The sequence below is a fragment of the Gossypium hirsutum genome, chromosome D05 (genome assembly GCF_007990345.1).
Source record: "Gossypium hirsutum isolate 1008001.06 chromosome D05, Gossypium_hirsutum_v2.1, whole genome shotgun sequence".
NCBI classification, from domain to species: domain Eukaryota; kingdom Viridiplantae; phylum Streptophyta; class Magnoliopsida; order Malvales; family Malvaceae; genus Gossypium; species Gossypium hirsutum.
This window is the reverse complement of record NC_053441.1, coordinates 32,478,239-32,490,354: the sequence shown is the minus strand read 5'-3', so window position 1 is coordinate 32,490,354 and position 12,116 is coordinate 32,478,239.

Here is a 12,116-nt window from a genome sequence, read left to right as displayed (position 1 = left end):
TTCTATTAAAAAGTTCAGTTTATTTAATTCACTATCCGTATCTCTATGAATTTATAAAACTCTTCACGCATTTAGTTATTAGGATTTTTATGTGGAGATAAATATCTTTTTCATTTTTAATAGAATTGATTGGTTTAATTTCAATTTTGATTAAGATATATGATTATTGCGGAATGTGAGTAAAAATACTTACTTGTCATGAACTTTGGGATATTCACCTTGTCTGCGATAATTTAATATCATTGTAAAATTTGAGATGAAATTATGTCTGTAAAGTTATTTTATAGCTGTAAAGTTATTTTAATTTGACATTATAATATTTTGTATTTTGTTGTGGTATGATATATAGAATATATATTATCTAACCAAAATGATTTATTAGTGACATGAATTTATTATTTGTTACATTTAATATATGTTTTATTTATACCTATTCATTTTATTTTTATATGAATAAATAAAATTTTATTTAAAATAAATTAAACATTCATTAAAGTTATACAATAAAATGGTTATATGCTCCTGAAGAGCTAATATTGCATCAAACTGTAAAAAGCTCTTTAAGAGCTTATATGTTAGCTCGTTGTGATGTCAAATTTTATAAAATATAATATAGTTTTTCATATCAAGAAGATATATGTTGAATAAAACCTTCATGTGTTTTACATTAAAACCATATATATAAATAACATGAGATACTCATGTATTTGTATTATATTCCTCGAAGGAATACATTACACTATATGATTGAAATATCTAATGTGTTATGCTCTTGCAGTAGCAATATTGTGAAAATGACTTTAACAATATTTTCAAACGATCTTATACCTTCTAGTGGCTAAGCAAAATAATAAGTTACTAATGAAAAATTATGAAATTCTTCCCACTAGTTTTGCTTCATTCCCTGAAGTGAATGTAATAGTACATAATTATGAAAAATGAAAATATAAAGATCATGATTGTTGTTGTAATTGAGGATGTGCTTGGAGACTAATCATCGCAACATAAATAGATAGATTTTGATTTGAAATCCATGCATGTTTTACGATGGTGATTATGAAATAAAGAATCAATGGAGGTGTTTAGAAGTCTTATCTTAATTACTAGACTTATTGCATTCCTGAAGTGAATGCAAACATAAAGAAAATAAAAGATATAATTATGGACCACTAAAAGTGGGAACATAGTAATAAATAAGAGAACAAAGAGAGTTCTCAAGATAACTCTTCAAAGGTTAAAGATAACTTGTGTTTTCAATGTGATATGAATATTATTGGCCACATATGTGGCATATGCCTAAATATTTTGTTTCTGTTAATATTCTTGGAGGAAGGATATGAGAATGTAGTTATAAATTCTATCATTATAGATAGAAAATATTTATCTTATTTGGTACTAAAACAAACAAATATTATTCCAATATTTGATAGTACAAAATTAGTCGAAAGCTCCAAAAGAGCTAATACACTAATATCTTGTGACGGTTAATCTTTTGGTTTTAAAATGTATTTATAATGGATCTTATATTGAGATTGTGAATGAGGAAAATATTATATTTCATATGAATCACTATTGTTATAAATATCTAATTTGAAAGGATGAAAAAGAGATGATTGAGTTATTAATTTATATTTATTTTATAATCATTGTGATCTTCTTTTGTCATCATCCCCATTAAGGGGTTGGAAGCAAAATATTTGACTGGGAAAGATCTATTTATGAGTAATAAAATATGATAATTTTATCTAAAGCTCGTTATAGTTGGATGCACCTGAAGTTGCAAATTTTTTTGAGATGTTTGAAGATTTTGGCATATTCCCTGAAGCGAATATTGCATATAAATGTTTGGAAATTATATTTATTTTGTTGACTGAGTGACATAATATTCACATTGATTTAGACATTTTCAGTAGTAAATGTCACAATAGCACTTATATTTGGATACACAGTAAAAGGAATGATAGTAAAATTATTAATTTGTTACAATTTATTACAATTGAAACACATGTTAAAGTAAACCGGAAGTTTACTGATACAAATACATTTACTACTTGGCGTGAACAGTTAGACCATCCTGGATCATATATGATGTGAAAATTAATTAAGAATTCATATGAACATTCATTAAAGAACCAAAAGATTCTTTAATTTAAAAAAAAATTCTCATATTTTGCTTGTTCTTAATGAAAATTGATTATTAGAAACTCATTAGCTAAAATTGAGATTTAATGTCTTACATTTTTGAAACGAACATAGGCTCATTCATCCACCATGTGGATGGTGTTGATATTATATGATTTTGGTAGATGCATCTACAAAATAATCACATATGTGTTATAAATTTGCAACCTGTCGTTTGCAAGATTGCTTGTTTAAATGATTAATTTCAGATAATACAATTAAGACAATTTATCTTGCTAATACTGATGAGTTTATATCTCAATCTTTTATTGATTGAGTTTGAAAAACTTTTGTAAAAGTTTGCGCATAATGGTTTAGAGAAATTATTGATTAAACACCTCTGATTAATGTCTAAATCATTACTTATGAGAACTAAACTTCCTATTTCAACATGAAATTATGTTGATTTACGTGTTGTACTCATTAAGCCAATGAGTTATAAATACTCCCTATTACAATTGATTTTTGATCAATAGTTAAATATTTCTCATCTTTAAAATTTTGTATGTGCGTATACGTTCCAATTGCTCCACCACAACGTACAAAGATGAGTGAATTTTCAAAGAAAGTTGGAAATATATATTAATTACAGGTTTCTTTATATTATTAGATGTTTTGAATGTATTCAAGATTCAAAGATGAGTGAATTTTCAAAGAAAGTTGGAAATATATATTAATTACAAGTTTCTTTATATTATTAGATGTTTTGAATGTATTCAAGATTCAATTATGACATGATTTGTGATTACAATTTTGATTCGATAGTTTTTCCAACATTAGGGGGAGAGAAATAATAACTTGTAATGAGGTAGGGGGAGAGTAATTTGAACCAGAAGTTCAATAAGGATAACTCATTACAAGTTATCTGTTAGATGTATTTACAAACTTAATGAGAATAACCAAGTGTTATATATTGTAACGCCCTAAATTTTTAAGAATTTAATTGTGAGTTTCTGCAGTAATTAGATTTATGTATCTCTGGTTCTGTGCTATGCTTTTGGGATTAAGGTATGGAGTTCAAGTTGCGTAATTAAAAGTTTTATTCTTTTAGAACAATCTCTATCCATGCGGTATATGAGTAAAGGAAGTTCTGTAAGAACTTATAATAAGAATAAGCCTACAGGTTCACTAGTTAAGCATCTGTCTATATTCTGTTTGGTCCTGAGTTCGAACCCTATCGTATGCGTTAAGAGAATTTTTGCTAGTTGTCGGAGGTAGGCTGATGGTTATTAGAATTTGGTTAACGTCTGTATCTCTTATTCTTTATTTTATTTTATATTATTTTTCTTTTCCTTTTCTTTATTCATTTTACTCTTTGAATTCTACTCGTCGAGTGTGTTCTACACATGATTATTGGGAATTAGTGAGATCTTTACTTTATTGAAAGACTTCTGTGTAAGTTCTGTTGGAATCCTTTGACTTTTGCGAGTTTTTGGTTTAGATTTCTACTACTGTGTCAATTTGAGAATTGTCAAATTGCTTTACTTAAACTTTCTGATAACTAGCCATTTTGTTCCCTTAGGTGTAAGTGCAGAGAGAAGTGACCCTTCGCATGTTGTGCGGACTTAGCATGGTTGAATCGTTGGTAAGCGTTAGTCGTCAAAGTTCCCTCATGTCGATTTATTTGACATAGTTGATTGTGTATTAATGTTGTGTTAATTAGTCGACCTAGTTAAATGATTGGTTGCTGAATGGTTAATTAGGTTCCGGGTAATCTCCGTATTGTCTCCCAATCAAAACGAAACTAGGTGTGTACCAGAAACCTTAATTTTGCAAGTTTCAGGTCCTAAAAATGGTGGCTGTCGACACTATACGGCCAAGCACACGGGCGTGTGACTGGGCCGTATGAGCCATACGGGCGTGTGGCAGACCGTATGATCAATCGTGTAACTCACTGTTCATTGAATTGAGGCCACACGGGCTAGAACACGGGCGTGTATCTAGGCCTTGTGTGGCCATGTTAGTGTAGGGTTCATACGGACAACAAATACGGGCAAATGTTTGGGTCGTGTAACTCACTGTTTGTGGAACGAGACCATACGGTCAGGGACATGGGTATGTGCCCAGGCTGTGTAACTCACTGTTTGTGGTATAAAAGCCACACGGGTAGGGACATGAACATGTATCCAGGCCGTGTAACTCACTGTTTAGGCTTAAAAACCACACGACCAAGGCACACGGGTGTGTGACCCGGCTGTGTGGCAGGTTATTAGGCTCGAGAGCTGTCTTTTAAGGCTGAGAATGCTACTTAGCCTTGATATTGGTTTCCTCAATGTACGAATAATTGAATTTGATTATTTGAGAACTGTCTGATAGACTAGGATTGATCTGTGAGCAGCATAATTATATGTGCACTGTAATACCTATTCTGTTACTGAATTGTCCTATTTAATTGTATAATGAGTTAGAATGACTGAACATATGTTACGGGTATTTGTGTTCTGCATTGGCATGTGTTGGGGCATTGTGAATGGGGAATGAGTCTGTTCTGAAATCTTGGCTATGCTACAATAAGTATTACTCTGATTCTGGCACTTGTCGCATATTAATCTAGTAGATACGCTGTGTTTCTGTGAATGTGTTAATGAACACTCTAAAGTTGTGCAGGGTTGGGTGGGCATTAAATGTCCATAGTGGTGTGTTGGGATGGCTGAAGATGGTGTGTAGCGGCTGAAAATAGGAACATTACATCTGAGTCTGATCTGAACCATTTTTGAACTAAAATTATATATATGTACACATATGTAACTCATCCGCTTTGAATCTGGATTGAAATTACTTCTATATCAAATCGAATCTCTGAATTTGGAATTTCCTTATAAGCGAACATTATTGAATTACATTCTTTTTACGCACTGAGTTTACAACTCACTTTATTATTGATTAGATTTCAAGTGGTTCCCAATCTTGATCGGGTCAGTGTCGCAAGAGCTTGGTCAAGCTTTTATTTTTCCTTTTAAGCATTATTAATAGGGATTGATGTTCTATGATGTTATGGTAACTATGAAGATTATATGTTTAAATTATTGTTGTAATGAATGGTTCAATTCGACAGTGTTATGATAGTAGAAGTTTCAGTATAAGTGACGTAACTCCCTAAACTTAGTTTGGACGTCTAGGCTGGGTTTAGAGTGTTACATATATCATCTAATATTTTAATTTGAATCAAAGTCCCAGTAGGACAATTAGTTAGAATAAATAATAGATTGATCGGTTCCAAAGATGAAAATTCTTCTAGATGGTCATATAGTGGATGCGGGTGCTCCAGAAGAGACCCAAGACATAACTAATAAGTAAAACTTCAAAAGAGATTTAGGTACCTGAAAATAAATTCTAAAATAATAAAAATAAGATATCTCGATAAGTTATGTCAATTCGAGAAAATGTGGAACCAAATAATAAAAGTGGTCGACAATGATTTTGCATACGATATTATTAATGAAATAAAAGGAAGATCTTGAATAAATGTATTAAGAAATATAGATATGAAAAAAATTGATCAAAATAGAAAAATGCAACTCAAGTACAATTAAATTCGTGGAGTGTTTGGGCTAGTAGTCCAAATATCTAAATGTATAAAGCCAGTGAGGGTGCAATTGAAGTAGTTTCGCAAAAGCGGAACAAAAATATGAAGTTTTTTGCTAAGTCCTGGCATTTATTATGAAAAAGATATAATATTCTTTTGTGGCGGATACAATAACCTTTAAATATATTATTAGATTGACAATTCATAAAAGATTTAAATTGCGTCTAATGGTTATTGTTACAACCTTTTATGAATCACTATATAGTAAAGCTTATATTAAAATCCTTGAAGGATTTAGATGTTAGAAGCATATTAAAATTCTTGAGAATTTGTTCATTTATATGAATTGAAATAATTTGAACATATATGATAAATTTGACTAAGTGAATAGTAGTTGAAGGAGGATTATAAAATGTAACTATTTTTGTTCTCATAAATGAATCATGATTAAAGTTTGTTATGATTGTTGTTGAATATCCTGAAGAGATCAAAATATATTTCCCCAAATTTCCCTCACTCATGACTTTTAAAAGAATGGTAATATAAATGCTTAGCAAATACATTCAAATAGTCATTTGAAAGACCAATATTCAAGATTGAATACGTAGAATATGAGAAAATATGTGATGTTTTCATGAGGGGGAGTAAATACGCGTTGCACCCTTTTTCCCTTAATCGAGTTTTTGTCCCATTGGGTTTTCTTGGTAAGATTTTTAATGAGGCAGCATATTATATGTATTATAGATTGTATACTCTTTTTCCTTCATTAGATTTTTATCCCATAAGATTTTTCCTAATAAGGTTTTAACGAGGCACATTATCTACCAATGGACATCCAAGGGGGAGTGTTATGAATATCTTATTAAGTGGATGTCCATCATGATCAAGATAAAGTTTTAATATACTTTAAATTCTAATAGTTATTAGAATTAGATCTCTACTTCTTTTATACTTCTTATGCCTATAAATAGAGACTCTGATTAAGCATTGTAATCATCCATTTGATCAATAAAGTACATTCTCTATTGTTTTCATATTTTCTTTGTTCTTTATTCTCTCAATCTCTCTTTATTTTATAACAAATAATAATACCTATATTTATTTGACATGTGGGTCACCTCTCTGTTTTTTTTCTTTTGCATTATAAAGGAAATTGGTAAAATTTTAATTTTGGTCCCTATGCTATATACCTATATATAAAACACGTGGGCAACCTTTCTTTTCTTTTCTTTGCATTATATAAAAATTTCAATTTTGGTCCCTATGCTACACACAATTTTAGATTATATAGCAATAGTAAAATTTCAAATTTGGTCTTTATACTTCACTTTTTTTTTACAAAATTTGGTACCTTAACTTTTACAGTGTCATTGATTAGCCCAATACTTTATTTTGATAAAACGCTTATGTAACTTTTAATAATTGTAAACATTGTTAAATTTATTTGTTAAATTCAAGTCCATTGCAATGTCACATTTTATTACATGGATACTAAGTGAGTATTTTTTTAAAATTTCAAAATGTTATACCAATGAATTCAACAGAAAAATTTAATGGTGTTAACAATTGGATTTGACTTTTTTTATTCAAAAAATATAGAGATTAAATTTCTAAAACTAAAAATATAAAAACTAAGTTTCAAAGGTACGAAAAATACAAATATTTAGAGTATGTTTTAATCGTTAAATATTTACTTTATAAAGACTAAAAAATCAAATGTACTTGTATGAAATATAAGTTTATAGTCAATCCACACTTAAGTTTAAATAATATAAATTCGAGCATTTTATATTATCAAACAATTTTTGTGCATTCATATGAAATAATGAGCTTCCAATGAAGCTCCAAACATAAAGAAAAAAAAATTACAAATTAAATATATCCATAACAACAAGGGTGAAGTCAAGAAACTTCGATTGAGGACCAGAATAATATAGATTATTGGGAATTTAAAAAATTTAATGCTAAAAATATTAAACTGTATTACTTATTAAGAAGAGGGTCTAAACTTGCAATATACTTGTTTTATTAAGGGGGCAAGGGGCCCTGATTTCTCTTTTAGATTTACCCCTATATATAAAATACATCTTTATTTTACACTTCCACTCCAATTTGAGTAATATAAACTCGAGCATCTTACAAAATATCAAGAAAATCAAGTTTAAGGAGGTGACTCACAAGTAGGATAACTAAAAAGTTTACGACGGTGACAACCTATCGGTGGCATCGGACCCAGAGCTTCAAGAGGCTTCGTCAATATAAAAATTAGGATTGAAATGATGACAACTAGTTTGACAATAAGCAACGAAGTTTTCATTGTCGTCGCCTTTTGTACAACACTAAAAAAGGGGAACTAGCGACGATATTTTTGTAGGCTTAAGTTGAGTGATTGAGAAACAAGGCAACACCGTCTCCTTTATATACAACTTTCGAAGGAGTTGGATTACGATTATACCACACATTTTCTCATCAAATTTCTTGGGTTCCTTTTTCCTTTGGATAATTTTATGTCATGACTTCAATGAATAAACGTTTGCATTAGAATAGTATCGCGCGTTGATATGGTAAAAGAATAAGACTTTTCCATTGCTAAAATACTAAAAAGATATTAAATTTTAATATATTGGACAAAACAAGTTAGCGAACAAATATAAACATTTATATTAAATACAAGATCAGATCAAATAAATATTTATATTTATGTAAAAATACCATATCTAAACAAAACAAAACTAATTAAAAAAATAGTTATATTTATTTAAAACAGCAGATATGAAAATATATAGATAAACAAAATCTTGAAAAACTAAAAATTGAATAAAGGAATCGAGTTTTACTAGATGTTGAGGCCTGTTTTTACAGTTTCATTAAGATAAATTCGGCCTCTCCTATGGTATTTGGAGAAACATTGATCGTCTGTTTCCCAGGATACAACAACAAAATGATCGCGACAATAGTACCTCTATAGTGATCAACAAACAAACCTTGCCTTCTTCTATCATCGAAACATTTAAAAATTTGGAGAGAAAAAGAAAAGAATTTTTTAGAGTGAAAAATTCGTTGTGTCTCTAAAGAATTCTGTAGTATTCTTTAGGCTTTTATTGGCATTCAATATGGAGCAATTTTGGAAATTTCCATGAATAAAGATACAAATCTGTATTAAAGGAGTCTTTAAATCAATTTGAATAAAATAAAATCAATTTGATTGAAATCAATTTGAAAATCAATTTGATTGAAATCAAATCAAATCAAGATATTTGTTAATTCTGTATAATATCTATTGAGAAAAAAAAATAAATTACGTATTTGGCTAAAGTATCTGTAGGCCCTTTTTTGGCTCGACTAGCCCGGACATTTTATGTTGCCCACGTCATGCACCCTCAACCCTGGCAGGTTTGGATTTGCACCCCCTACGCGCGAGAAAGAGCATTAGTTTAATCATTCAATAATTTTCTAGTGAGTTCTTAGATACATACATATCTTACACTAGGTATTTAACAAATGTAAGATCTAAGCTTTTCTTTTCCTCAACAAATATTCACAAATGGCTTACTTTGAAGATCAATATCTCATTCATTACTTATTTATTTTGAGCATATGGAATACCATTGTAAATGTCTCTTGGAATAGAATATATAACTATAATTTTATGATTCAACTCTCTACCTTTACCAATCGAGAATATGCCTCAAAGTTTTCAAAAATTACATTTTTTTTCAACATATTATTCTATTTAGGTGTTCAAAAAATATAGGACTTAAACCTAAGTTGCGGTCTATTAGTTGGGTGTTCATTTTTTCAAGAATAGTTTGAGTTTGAATAATTGTTGTTAAAAAAAAAACAACTCCTAAATAAAAGTGTTGATGTAATTTTTGACATTTAAATCTGGTAACTGGATTTACTTTGTTATTGTATTTTTTTGATTCACTTTGATACAGAAGTGTTCATGAGTCAAGCTAGATAGGGACCATGTTCAAGTGGGCTTAATTATATTTTTTCAAGTTCAACCCGATAAAAAATATGAGCTTAAAATTTTACCTAAGTCTACTCATTTTTGTAAATGACTAATCCAAACTCATTTTAAACCTATTCATATTATTTTTGAAAATATATGGAAAATATTTTTATTATTTTTTAGAAATAATATTTATATTATTAATTTAATATTTAATAATTTAATATGATTTTTACTTATAAAAATTTTATACATAAGCATTTTAACATTTTTAATGCTTACATTGTAATATTATATATTATTATAGATTTAATTTTTATATGTTATAAGTTACATAGTATTTAAAAATAATACAAATTAGAAAATGGGACGAATTAGGCTTAGGCCTTGAATATTCAAACCCAAAACTTAACCCATTTTTTAAATCGGTCAAAATTTTTTTTGTTTAGACACATTTTTCAAGCTTAACATTTTTCTTAAACCCTCTCAAAATTTGAATAAGTCTTTAGGCTTGAGCAGTAAACCCATGAACATATCTTCTTTAATATTTAAACTTAACAACTAGATCCACTTTGATATTTGAACTTTGATTTTTTTGGCAATAAAACTAAAAATTAATCTTCATTAGCCTTTACCAGTAATTTATATATAAAAATTAAACTTTAATATTTTAAAAATAATTGTATAAATCAATTTAGCTAAATTTCGTGTTTTAAGAATAATTTTTTTTATAAAGAAGAGGTTGTAATTTGAAATAATGAAAATAGCTAAACTATTTAATATTAAATCTTTAATTGAGTAGGTATCAAAAATTAATCTTATATAAATTTAGTTGGGATATTACTAAAAAAAATTCTTTATATACAAAATAAAAAATATTAATATAAGGGTGTTTTTTATAGTTTTTAAATAAAATAATAAAATAATATCATGAAAGTATTTCAACTTAGATACTTGTTTGTATATTAAACTTTTAACAAAAAATCATTAAGTTTTGGTATGATTTGTTATATAAATTTTTCCACTTACATAGTACATGTACCATAAATGTAATAGATATTAATATTTAAACTTTGACTTTATATTCAAAGAATAAAGTGTAAACTTTGAATTTAACATTGTAAAAGTGATGGCATGTATCAACTTTTCAAAGGGTTAGGCAAGTTGGCTAGTGTATCATTTAATATGTCAATATTACGTCATTTATAAATAACTATATGTTTGGTTAGGTAATTTATCATTGATGGAGAGGTGTGTTTTGTGAGCTGCTTATAATTTTTTTTACCATTAAATAAATTATAACTCTTGTCCTTATTCTGAGAATTCTCATATTTACATTATACAAAATTACTCAAATTTATCTCCAAAGCGTAAGAAATTTTGGTAAATTTGAATAAATAATAGAAATCCTTAAAACTTCTCTTCTCAACCCAACCCAAGACAAGGTCAGGAATTTGAAACCCATTTTTTACTTTATTTTTGCTTATTTTCATGAAAAAACCCATTTGTATTTTTTGATTTTAACTCCATGGTTGACATTAGTTTTTTTTAGATAAATCGTACGTTGGCGTTACTTTTCTTGCACTAATAGCTTTATGATTCTGATATTTTTTGGGTTTTGTTTATTTTGTCAAAGAGTTGATTTTTCTTTGTTGTTTCTAGGTTTATTTTTTTTAATCTTATCATTCTTTCTCGGTCTCAAGGCTTTGTTTTTATTGGTGTGAATGATGTTCCATATTCTTAAAAGAGCTTAGGGACGGAGCACTTGATAGCTCAAAGGTCTTCACAACTTTGGGATGAGTTGATGAAATTATAAGACTGCCATAAGCAGAAAAATTTGTTGCTACAAGGAATATCCCTAGTAATGCAATTAATATTTCACTATCCTAGATAAACAACAAGAGATTTATTAATTTAGTTAAGTTTTTTTTATTGGAATGAATATTTGTTGATGTCAGATATTTATGTGAAGATGTTACCATTTTTATGTTGATTATTTAAAAAAGTAATGAGGATAATGATAAGTTTTTAATGTAAATGTAATTTTACTAATAAACATTAGTTGATAACAAGTACATTAATGATTATTTTTTCTCTAAAAGAAGAATTAGATTAGGATTATTTTGAATTATATATATTTTTTTAATTGTGATTTATTGTCAAATTATTGTTACTTTGAATAAAAATTGATTACATTAGTTAAATGCAATTTTAGTTATATTATACTAAAATATATTAATTTTTAAAATTTATAAATATAATTGTGTTTCTAAGAAAATATAATAAACATAGTGAAAACAATGAAATAAATATGAAACTAAAAGATTAATGTTAAGATGGTGCATTCATAAATAACACTTATATTGTAACCCTTACCAAATACAAGAAAGAAGCGTAATAAATATCACAATTTTATTCAACCTAACACCTTAAGTAACACGTCTTGCTCGACCC